This window comes from Leptodactylus fuscus, chromosome 5 (assembly GCF_031893055.1).
Source record: "Leptodactylus fuscus isolate aLepFus1 chromosome 5, aLepFus1.hap2, whole genome shotgun sequence".
NCBI classification, from domain to species: domain Eukaryota; kingdom Metazoa; phylum Chordata; class Amphibia; order Anura; family Leptodactylidae; genus Leptodactylus; species Leptodactylus fuscus.
Genome location: NC_134269.1, coordinates 130,061,979 through 130,073,211, shown reverse-complemented (window position 1 = coordinate 130,073,211; position 11,233 = coordinate 130,061,979).

Genomic DNA, 11,233 nt, shown 5'->3' with positions numbered 1-11,233 from the left:
CCTCCACCATGAATTTGCCCAAACTGGGCTGTTTAGAGGCTCCCTCCACCATGAATTGGTCCAAACTGGGTTTTTTAGAGGCTCCCTCCACCATGAATTTGCCCAAACTGGGCTGGTTAGAGGCTCCCTCCACCATGAATTGGTCCAAACTGGGCTGTTTAGAGGCTCCCTCCACCATTAATTGGTCCAAACTGGGCTGGTTAGAGGCTCCCTCCACCATGAATTTGCCCAAACTGGGCTGTTTAGAGGCTCCCTCCACCATGAATTGGTCCAAACTGGGTTTTTTAGAGGCTCCCTCCACCATGAATTTGCCCAAACTGGGCTGTTTAGAGGCTCCCTCCACCATGAATTGGTCCAAACTGGGCTGGTTAGAGGCTCCCTCCACCATTAATTGGTCCAAACTGGGCTGGTTAGAGGCTCCCTCCACCATTAATTGGTCCAAACTGGGCTGGTTAGAGGCTCCCTCCACCATGAATTTGCCCAAACTGGGCTGTTTAGAGGCTCCCTCCACCATTAATTGGTCCAAACTGGGCTGGTTAGAGGCTCCCTCCACCATGAATTTGCCCAAACTGGGCTGTTTAGAGGCTCCCTCCACCATGAATTGGTCCAAACTGGGTTTTTTAGAGGCTCCCTCCACCATGAATTGGTCCAAACTGGGCTGGTTAGAGGCTCCCTCCACCATGAATTTCCCAAAACTTGGCTGTTTAGAGGCTCCCTCCACCATGAATTGGTCCAAACTGGGCTGGTTAGAGGCTCCCTCCACCATTAATTGGTCCAAACTGGGCTGGTTAGAGGCTCCCTCCACCATGAATTGGTCCAAACTGGGTTTTTTAGAGGCTCCCTCCACCATGAATTTGCCCAAACTGGGCTGTTTAGAGGCTCCCTCCACCATGAATTGGTCCAAACTGGGCTGGTTAGAGGCTCCCTCCACCATTAATTGGTCCAAACTGGGCTGGTTAGAGGCTCCCTCCACCATTAATTGGTCCAAACTTGGCTGGTTAGAGGCTCCCTCCACCATGAATTTGCCCAAACTGGGCTGTTTAGAGGCTCCCTCCACCATTAATTGGTCCAAACTGGGCTGGTTAGAGGCTCCCTCCACCATGAATTTGCCCAAACTGGGCTGTTTAGAGGCTCCCTCCACCATGAATTGGTCCAAACTGGGTTTTTTAGAGGCTCCCTCCACCATGAATTGGTCCAAACTGGGCTGGTTAGAGGCTCCCTCCACCATGAATTTCCCAAAACTTGGCTGTTTAGAGGCTCCCTCCACCATGAATTGGTCCAAACTGGGCTGGTTAGAGGCTCCCTCCACCATTAATTGGTCCAAACTGGGCTGGTTAGAGGCTCCCTCCACCATGAATTGGTCCAAACTGGGTTTTTTAGAGGCTCCCTCCACCATGAATTTGCCCAAACTGGGCTGTTTAGAGGCTCCCTCCACCATGAATTGGTCCAAACTGGGCTGGTTAGAGGCTCCCTCCACCATTAATTGGTCCAAACTGGGCTGGTTAGAGGCTCCCTCCACCATTAATTGGTCCAAACTTGGCTGGTTAGAGGCTCCCTCCACCATGAATTTGCCCAAACTGGGCTGGTTAGAGGCTCCCTCCACCATGAATTGGTCCAAACTGGGTTTTTTAGAGGCTCCCTCCACCATGAATTTGCCCAAACTGGGCTGGTTAGAGGCTCCCTCCACCATGAATTGGTCCAAACTGGGGTTTTTAGAGGCTCCCTCCACCATGAATTTGCCCAAACTGGGGTGTTTAGAGGCTCCCTCCACCATGAATTTGCCCAAACTCTGCTGGTTAGAGGCTCAATCCACCCTGATTTTCAAATCAAATGTTGGTGCCAACCTCAACTTACTACAAGGGCCAAATTCACTGCTGGTGACAAGCTCTCCTCACTGCAAGTGCCAAATACACATGTTTCAAGGTGTTTTCCTACTGTCAGAGAGGTGGTATTGAGTGTGTAAAGTGTGTAGTTGTTAGGCTGTGATGTTGGGGTAATAGAGGGTCTTTGGTGTGTTAGATGCCCCCAGACATGCTTCCCCTGCTGTCCCAGTGTCATTCCAGAGGTGTTGGCATCATTTCCTGGGGTGTCATAGTGGACTTGGTGACCCTCCAGACACGGATTTGGGTTTCCCCCTTAACGAGTATCTGTTCCCCATAGACTATAATGGGGTTCGAAACCCGTTCGAACACACGAACATTGAGCGGCTGTTCGAATCGAATTTCGAACCTCGAACATTTTAGTGTTAGCTCATCTCTAATCACTTATTACAAGGTATATATTCTGTACATATACAAAGGAGCTTTGACAAAAGGGCAGACTTGGCTACCAAAAAATGGCCGCCGGCCGGTGGCCATTTTTGGGTAGCCGCTCTTGCAGTTCAATACAGGAGCCGACCAGGTGGCCATTTTGGGGTAGCCGCTCTTGCAGTTCAGTACAGGAGCTGGCCGGCGGCCAATTTGGGGTGGCCTCTCTATGCTCCTGTATAGAACTACAAGAGCAAGAGAAGCCAGAAGAGGCGGAGTTGCTGCAGAAGAAGGAGGCGGCACAGGAAAGAGCTCTGGGCAGCAATAGGGACGCGCTCATCAGTGTTTCAGCGCTGGGGCCCACCCTCATTGCTGCGGAGAGCTCATTTGTATACCGGTTAAAACCGGTATTTCTACGGAACGGCGCGGCGGAGACCACGTCTAAAGGTAGGAGACGAATAGCCTTTCTTAAGGCTATTCCGACGTGTTCATTAGAAAAAAAGGTAGTTTAATGGTAGAATCCCTTTAAGCTATTTTATATTGTGTTTCTTAAGAACTATTAAAATATTAAGCCACCTGTAGGCTAAGGACCCACATAGCGAGCCACAGCCAAAAAGGCGTGTTCGCCACGTTTTTTCCACAGCGCTTTTCACAGAAATTCTGCAGAGTTTTTCTCTGCAAACTCTGTGTTTCTATCATACCTATAAATAAAACATCAGCATCTCTGTAGGTATAATTGACAGGATATGATTTGCAAAAACTCAACGACTTTTGAAATCACAGCAAGTCTGCTGCAGATATTTTTCTGCAATGTGTGGATGGGACTAGGCAGAATCCCATCCACTTTGCAGGTATTGTAAAATGCCCCGGCCTTACTGCTGCTTCAGGCACAATTTATATTGGTGGAATTGTCTAATTCATTACTATTGCTGTGATTGTAATGTTAATGATTTTAAGTTTTCTCTTTCTGATATATGCTAGTTTTTCAGAGCTGACAGCAGGGTCCTAACTACTGTAGTAGCAGTGGTAGCGGCTGCCTCAGAGCTCAGAACATTAAGGGGGCCTGGCAGGTCCCTAAGGTTTTTTATTTATTTATTTTTCTTTTAATAGATTGTTACCTGCTGGAGTATTTCCAGCAGCTAATGGGCCCTGTTTACTTACCGATCCTTGGTCCTGCTCATAGCCGCCTGGCGGAGTTGGCTGTGATCAAGTTCGGGGATCAATAAATAAGGCCGTGGCCCACAAACATAATCACCGCTATCATAATACTTGGGGGTCTTTTCAGACCTCCGAGTATAATGATTGGAGGGCTATAAGACGTGAGGAAACATAAAATACACTGTTACTTACCTCTCCTGGGCTCCAGCAGGCTTTGGGCCTATTTGGTGACATCCCAGATGTCACGTGGGCCGGGCCTGTGTCATTATGTGTCATAACGCAGGCCTGGCTCACATGATGTCTGGTCCATCATTGAAGATGGCAAACATCAGTGGGGACTGTTCCGGATGCAAGGACAGGTATTTAACAGTGTTTTTTATGTTTGTATCCTCCCCTGGGTCTCTAATCACTATACTCTGGGGTCTGAAAAGACCCCACAGTATAATAATTGTTCATAGGTGGCAATGAGACATAATATTGTGTGCAAGGGCCACTATGGGATATAATACTGTGTGCAGGTGCTACTGAGTCATAATACTGTGCACAGGGGCCACTATGGGGCATAAGTGTGAGCAGGAATGCGGTTTGTGTGTGTGCATCTGCGCAGGATGGGGGCAGCTATGTCAGGACCCCAGGGAGGGTGGCATTTTTCATTACCTAAGCCAGTCCAGGACAAGCTGTCCTGGACTGGCTTAGCACCGAGTGGTAGTTTGGGGAGGCCACTGGAGCAGTGGAGCAGCGCTGCTCCAGCAGCCTCCCCTCACGCTCAGGCAGAGAGCAGGTAATCTCCGTGCCTGCTCTCTGCCTGCGAACGGCGCTAGTCCCCGCCCCCTTCGCTACACCACACCCCCTTCACTCCGCCACACCCCTGTAGTTCGCCTCGGGTGGCAAAAGGGGTAGGTTCACCCCTGGATGGGGGGATTTGGTTGGTTGGGGTTGGAGCCTTGGGGCCCAGCCATTCCTAGTTATGCCACTGGTGACAACTGCATAAAGAAGCTACAATATGACAACAATTTTACAGGTTGTCATTGTGTTTTCCATGCCCTGCCCTGCCCTGCCTTGTTATACAGAATCATGCTTCCCTCTGCTTTCTTTCTCTCTTCTTTCTCTCTTTCTCTCTTAGTATTAGTATTTTCACACATTTATTACCAATCTTTGCAACTGAAAAAAAATTCTATTTTTCTGAATGGGTTGCATGCAGATTCTAGAAAAATAACTCCATGTCCAGGTATGGAACAGATTTTACAGATATAGAACTTTCTGCAACAAATCATGTTTGAACATACCCTTATAGCCTATATATTGTAGGTGATAGAGAAATTGTGATAGTTACAAGTATCAGTACAGTGTATGGTATCTGCAGAGGTATGAGGTGTCATCATAGGAAGTTTTTTTTCTGTTCAACTTGCATTTACACTTCTATACTGTACCTTCATTTATAGGCTGAGTGCACATAACACATAAAAGTATTGTTTGGAAGTAGGCTAAAATCAGATATAAAATTTGCTAATGTTTCATGTAATTTTTCTAATACGTTTATAAGCAGATTTGGTCACACATTTAACATGCTGCACCCTTGATCCACAATTTATTTATTTTTTTATACAATTATGGTTAAAGGTACACAAAATATATGTATATTATTTGATATGTTGGAGCATGTATTTAATAAAACCTTTTAGAAACTATATGTAACAAGCGCATCTGGTAGTTTCCATGGAATTGCTGGAGATAAAGCAACAATCTTGTTTATTGGTAAACTTCAAAGGACTATATTCAAGCAAACCATGTTTATGTGATTCAGGTTATAGGTAATTCGTAGGGGTTATTTATACAACAACAGCAAAGATTTCAAATGTACTTTTTACACAATAGAGTCAAAACACAGTCCTGTGATTAAATAAAGAGTATTTTGCAGTATTTTATGTATAATGAGAGTGTTATATGCCCTCAAATGCAAAACTGAGGAGATGCATTTTGAGTCTTGATTTAAAATTATTCTAGGATGACATCTCTCTGATCGGCCCGGATAATGTGTTCCAGAGTGTTGGGGCGGCAAGTGGATCCAGGGGCAGTTTATTTGTGCCTGCTGATCTGAGAGGTCGGTAAGGATTATTGAGCTTCTTTTAAGTAGTCAGGGCATAAGCTGTTTATGGATTTGAAGGTCATCAAGCAAACTCTAAATGTTATTCCATTTTACAGGCAGTAAGTGGAGGATGGGGCTTATGGGAGCATTTCTTGGTATTAACCTCACAGCAGCATTTTGAATTAGCTGAAGGTGATGTATTTCCACTGGAAAAAAATATATATGTGGCATTGCAACAGCCAAGATGCGCGTTTCTGAAGGTATGGATCTGTGTAAATAAATCTTCTGTTGGAATAAGGTGTTTGATTTTTGCAATGTTCCTTAGGTGGAAGTACAAAGACTTGATAATGGAGGATACTTGGTTCGTGAGAGACAGCTCCCCATGAATAACTATGCCCAAGTTTTGCACATTCAGCTTTCAAGAGTTGTGTTTCCTAGGAATAGAGATGGTGAAAGTAAAAATCACCGTTTTGTTATTAAGTGCTATCTTGAACCATAAGAACTTCAGTTTTGTCCAGGTTCAGCAGACATTAGTCCATTCTTGAAATATATGTATAGTTGGTTGTCATCTATATAAAGTAATAGGTCAGGCAATAAGTCTGGATTAAGTTGCCCAATGGGAACAAGTAGTGGGAGTAAACTGAAAATAGCAGTAATGTTAGAAAATTGCTTTTGATGACAATTCCCCAGTAGCTGCTGGAAACCCTGGAGAAAGGATCACAAGAGACAGTGAGCCCTAAGCTGAAGCCCCCCCACTGTCCCTTCCTCTTGCCGGTCCTATCCTATGTAATAGGTGGCAACTAGGAGACGATCCCTTCCTATATACGTGAAACACTAAACGCAGACAAGACAAAGAACAACAAAGGGGGGGTCAGCTAGTCGAGGCTCCAGTAACAGTCGAGCAACGCAGTGACAGAATCGAAATCCAAAAGAGTAGTTAATAGGGAAAGCCAGAGGTCAAGAGTCAGAATACAAGTAATTAAACAGCAAGAGAAAGCCAGCAAGCACGAGGAAATAACACGAACCAGTGTGAATGTGAGCCAAGACTAAATAGGGGAGGATGAACCCGCCCTGAACCTGACAGCAAGGAAGGCTGTCAATCACAGGGCAAGACAAAATTTAACTACTTCATGGAGAGAAGCAAACAAGGGCAGAAGACAGGTGTGGTGCAAATACAATCACAGAACTAGTGCAACCAAAAACTAGAGATGAGCGAACACTGTTCGGATCAGCCGATCCGAACAGCACGCTCCCATAGAAATGAATGGAAGCACCTGTGACGCTGACCTTGCCGGCGGCCGGCCGGCGTCACAAGTGCTTCCATTCATTTCTATGGGAGCGTGCTGTTCGGATTGGCTGATCCGAACAGTGTTCGCTCATCTCTACCAAAAACTGTAAGCAAGGAACTAAACTGCACACACCTCCTGCACCGCCGCATGTGAGCAGAGGGTGGCGCAGTGACCTGAACAGGCAGATATGTTACAAGTGAGCCCTGAACTTTGGGAGGATATTAAGTTCATACTTTGATGGTAGTAGTGATAACAAGCGATTGTGGTGTGTTAGCCAGGAAGGAACTACACCACAAAACTCCTTAAGTACAGGTATGAGGATATCAGGTTCAACTGTATCAAATGCTGCAGAGAGGCTTAAGAGAATTTGGATGGTGTATTCACCTCTGTCTCTGGTCAAGAGCAGGTCTTTCAGTATCATTGGGAATGCTGATTCAGTGCTATGTTTTTTCCTGAAGCATGCCTAAAAAGAGACATAGATGCCCAAAAAAGTATGATATATCTAAGGCTACAGTTACTCTAGTGTTTGGGGACTCCATCCCACGTTCCAATTTTGCAATGAAAGCCGGCGGACTCCAAAACGCTAGTGTGAATATAGTGTAATATAATGTTTTAGCTTGCTTTTAATCCCATAGAATTACTTTTGTTCATTTATTTTATGTTAGCTTTCTATAAATCAGGGAAGAATTTCTAAGGCTATCATCAATAAAATCAAGACTTCATATGGGAAAATGGTTAGAGCATCTAAATTCCCTATTATGGTCTAACAAATTTTATCTTGTAGTCTATGACCTGGTTTTAGTAGGCACTGGGTACATGAGGAGGACTATTCTACTTAAATACAGTTATTAAAATTTATAATATGGACTTAGGCTGTTTTTAAGGACCATAACATATACCTACATAGAGAAGAAGAAATGGCTAATTTGGGCATTTAGCTATAAAATAAAGGGTATCCTTTTGGGAATGCAAGACAATCCTCTTCAGTGGTAAGTAAAATTGCTTAGTCTTCAGATAATGACTGACAAGTATTAAGTGAGTGGCAGCACACAGACCCTGGCTTACCCTAGACACATGACAATAATACCTGTTAGACAGTCTTGATAACTGCCTTCCTAACATATACCTAGTACTGTGTTGTCAATGAGTCTGTGTATGAAACAATGCACAAGCAGGGGTTAGAATGTAAAGAATCAATGGAATAGTCACAATCTTTTGTTCAAGTTGGGTTTTTGCACCAAAAATTGTAACTTTTTCTTCTATGCCACCCTAGCCACTTTCCAGAAATGTCGACCTTAATAAATTTCCGCACCAGTGAGTCCTAGTGTTTTGTGTAGTATTTAATTATGACTGAATATACAATGTGACAACAATGGTATGTCTTGCTTTTACTGGTCAAGACATTGTTATATGGATAAAAACCCAGAAGTCTACATTTTTTATTAAAACAAAAAGCTCCCACTGGAGTGGACTGTAACACAGTGGGATGCTGAATAAACGAAGAATCTGAATTTAATTTTGGGGGGAAATCTGCTGCAAACTCAGTGCCGGATTCCTATAGCAAACTTTTGAGTGTAATGTACCAAAGTGGCCTCTACACAGTAAAATGTTCTACAGTGGCCCTTTCACACAGTGTAGTGTCCCAGAGTGGCCCCTCAAGGTGTTCATTGCAAAAATGTTGGGTTTGTCAGAACTAGAATTGTTTGAGGTTCATCAGAGTATAATAATCAGAGACCCTGAATAGGTGATCAGACATAAAAACAGGCATCACTCCCTGTTGTCTGTAGCCTCTTCAATGATGGCACAGACATCATTGTCTCTCCACAGGGTTCAATAAAAAATTGGCGGAAACCTGGCAGACCTCATTTTAGCCTACAGTGTTGGCCAAAAGTATTGGCACCCCTGCAATTCTGTCAGATAATACTCATTGTCTTCCAGAAAATGATTGCAATCACAAATTCTTTGGTATTATAATCTTCGTTTAATTTGTCTTCAATGGAAAACCACAAAAAGAATTGTCAAAAAGCCAAATTGGATATAATTCCACAGCAAACATAAAAAAGGGGTGGACAAAAAGTATTGAAAAAATCATGTAATGCTTCTCTAATTAACAGCACCTGTTACTTACCTGAGGCACCTAACAGGTGGTGGCAATAACTAAATCACACTTGCAGCCAGTTGAAATGGATTAAAGTTGACTCAACCTCTGTCCTGTGTCCTTGTGTGTACCACATTGAGCATGGAGAAAAGAAAAAAAAAAATCAAAGAACTGTCTGAGGACTTGAGAAGCAAAATTGTGAGGAAGCATGAGCAATCTCAAGGCTACAAGTCCATCTCCAAAGACTTGAATGTTCCTGTGTCTACCATGCACAGTGTCATCAAGAAGTTTAAAGTCTATGGCACTGTGGCTAACCTCCCTAGATGTGGGCGGAAAGGAAAAATTGACAAGAGATTTCAACACAAGATTGTGTGGATGGTGGATAAAGAACCTCAAACAAGTTCAAGCTGCCTGCAGTCCGAGGGTACAACAGTGTCAACCCGTACTATCTGTCGGCGTCTGAATGAAAAGGGACTGTATGGGAGGATACCCAGGAAGACAACACTTCTTACCTAGAGACATAAAAAAGCCAGGCTGGAGTTTGCCAAAACTTACCTGAGAAAGCCAAAAACGTTTTGGAAGAATGTTCTCTGGTCAGATGAGACAAAAGTAGAGCTTTTTGGGAAAAGGCATTAACATAGAGTTTACAGGGGAAAAAAAAGAGGCCTTCAAAGAAAAGAACATGGTCCCTACAGTCAAACATGGCGGAGGTTCCCTGATGTTTTGGGGTTGCTTTGCTGCCTCTGGCACTGGACTGCTTGACCGTGTGCATGGCATTATGAAGTCTGAAGACTACCAACAAATTTTTCAGCATAATGTAGGCCCAGTGTGAGAAAGCTGGGTCTCCCTCAGAGGTCATGGGTCTTCCAGCAGGACAATGACCCAAGACACCCTTCAAAAAGCACTAGAAAAATTTGCAATAGAGCAGTTTTTCTTGAGACTGTCTGTGATAGTCCACAAAGTGTCTTACATTGTTTTAACTGAAAAAGTCAGTCCTGCTATTGGAAAAATTATTTTCTTAAAGTTTTTTTGGACAAGACGTTAATTTTTTTTGCTAAATACGTAGACTATAAAATAATAGGAGAAGAACATAAAATGAGATGACAGCATAATTCATAGTGTAATTCATATACTGTATCTAGCCTGACTGTAATTATGGGACTATGAAATATAAAGTTAAAGGATCATGACTATATAGCATATAATAACACTGCCATAAATATTTATTCTTGGTATGACATTTCCTAGGTGTTTATGTTGCTTGGGACAACTGCTGACCTACTCTCATCAGTACCTTCTATAAATGATCAAAAAAGAATTTCGAACAGTTTTCAGCACTATGGAAAATGACCAGATAACAAATTTCTATGCAATAAATCATGCCAGAGTGGGTATAGATCTGTCAATCTAGCATTTCCCAGGTGAGTCATCTTATTTTGTTTGACAGGAATCCACTACCTGAATAGTTTATTATTTTCATCTTTTCAGTCGAATTTGTTTTATGACACTTGCTATCTGGACTGTGATAATTAATTTCCCTTGACACTTCCTGCAGCAGTGTAAACCTGTTTAATCTATATATTGTCTATCTTCGCCATAATGTATATCACCTAAACTTAATATAAATCACTGTATAAGTGCACACAAAAATCTAAATACTGTTATATTTAAAGGAATTCTGTGATAAAGAATAACCCTACTGCTTCAGTTCTAGAAGCTTGTAGTAGGTGTAGTAGGTTATCGATATCATATGTTAATGAATGTCTAATTAGTAAGCTAATATCAGTAGAGGGAAAGCACTGTTTGGGGCTGCTCATAAGACATTGTAAAATGTAGAGATTTAAAGGGATCCAATCATTGGAATCCCATTTTTTCTCCTTAACACGTAGGAATAGGCTTAAGAAAGGCTATTCTTCTCCTACCTTTAGATGTCTTCTCCGCGCCGCTGTTCGGTAGAAATCCCAGTTTTCTAGTGTATGCAAATGAGTTCTCTCACAGCACTGGGGGCGGTCCCCAGTGCTCAAACAGCACTGGGGGTGTCCCCAATGCTGCAAGAGAAATCTCCAGCGATGCCTTTATCTTCGTCTGGAACACCTCTCTCTATGTCTTCTTCTGTCCTGGGTTTCAAACTTTTAGGCAAGCACAGTTGGTTCTTCCATCGGACCTTGGGCAGAGTTGACTGCATATGCTCGTGGCCATTTTCTTGTGGCCGCTTACACCAGCTTACTATGTAAGAGTTTTGTTTTTTTTATTTCTCTTTGTAAATGTTGTAGTTAATAAGAGCACGCTTTAATACTGAGCTTATTTTTTTGTATAGGAGATAACTGTTATCTATGTAGCAATACAGCCCTTTTGT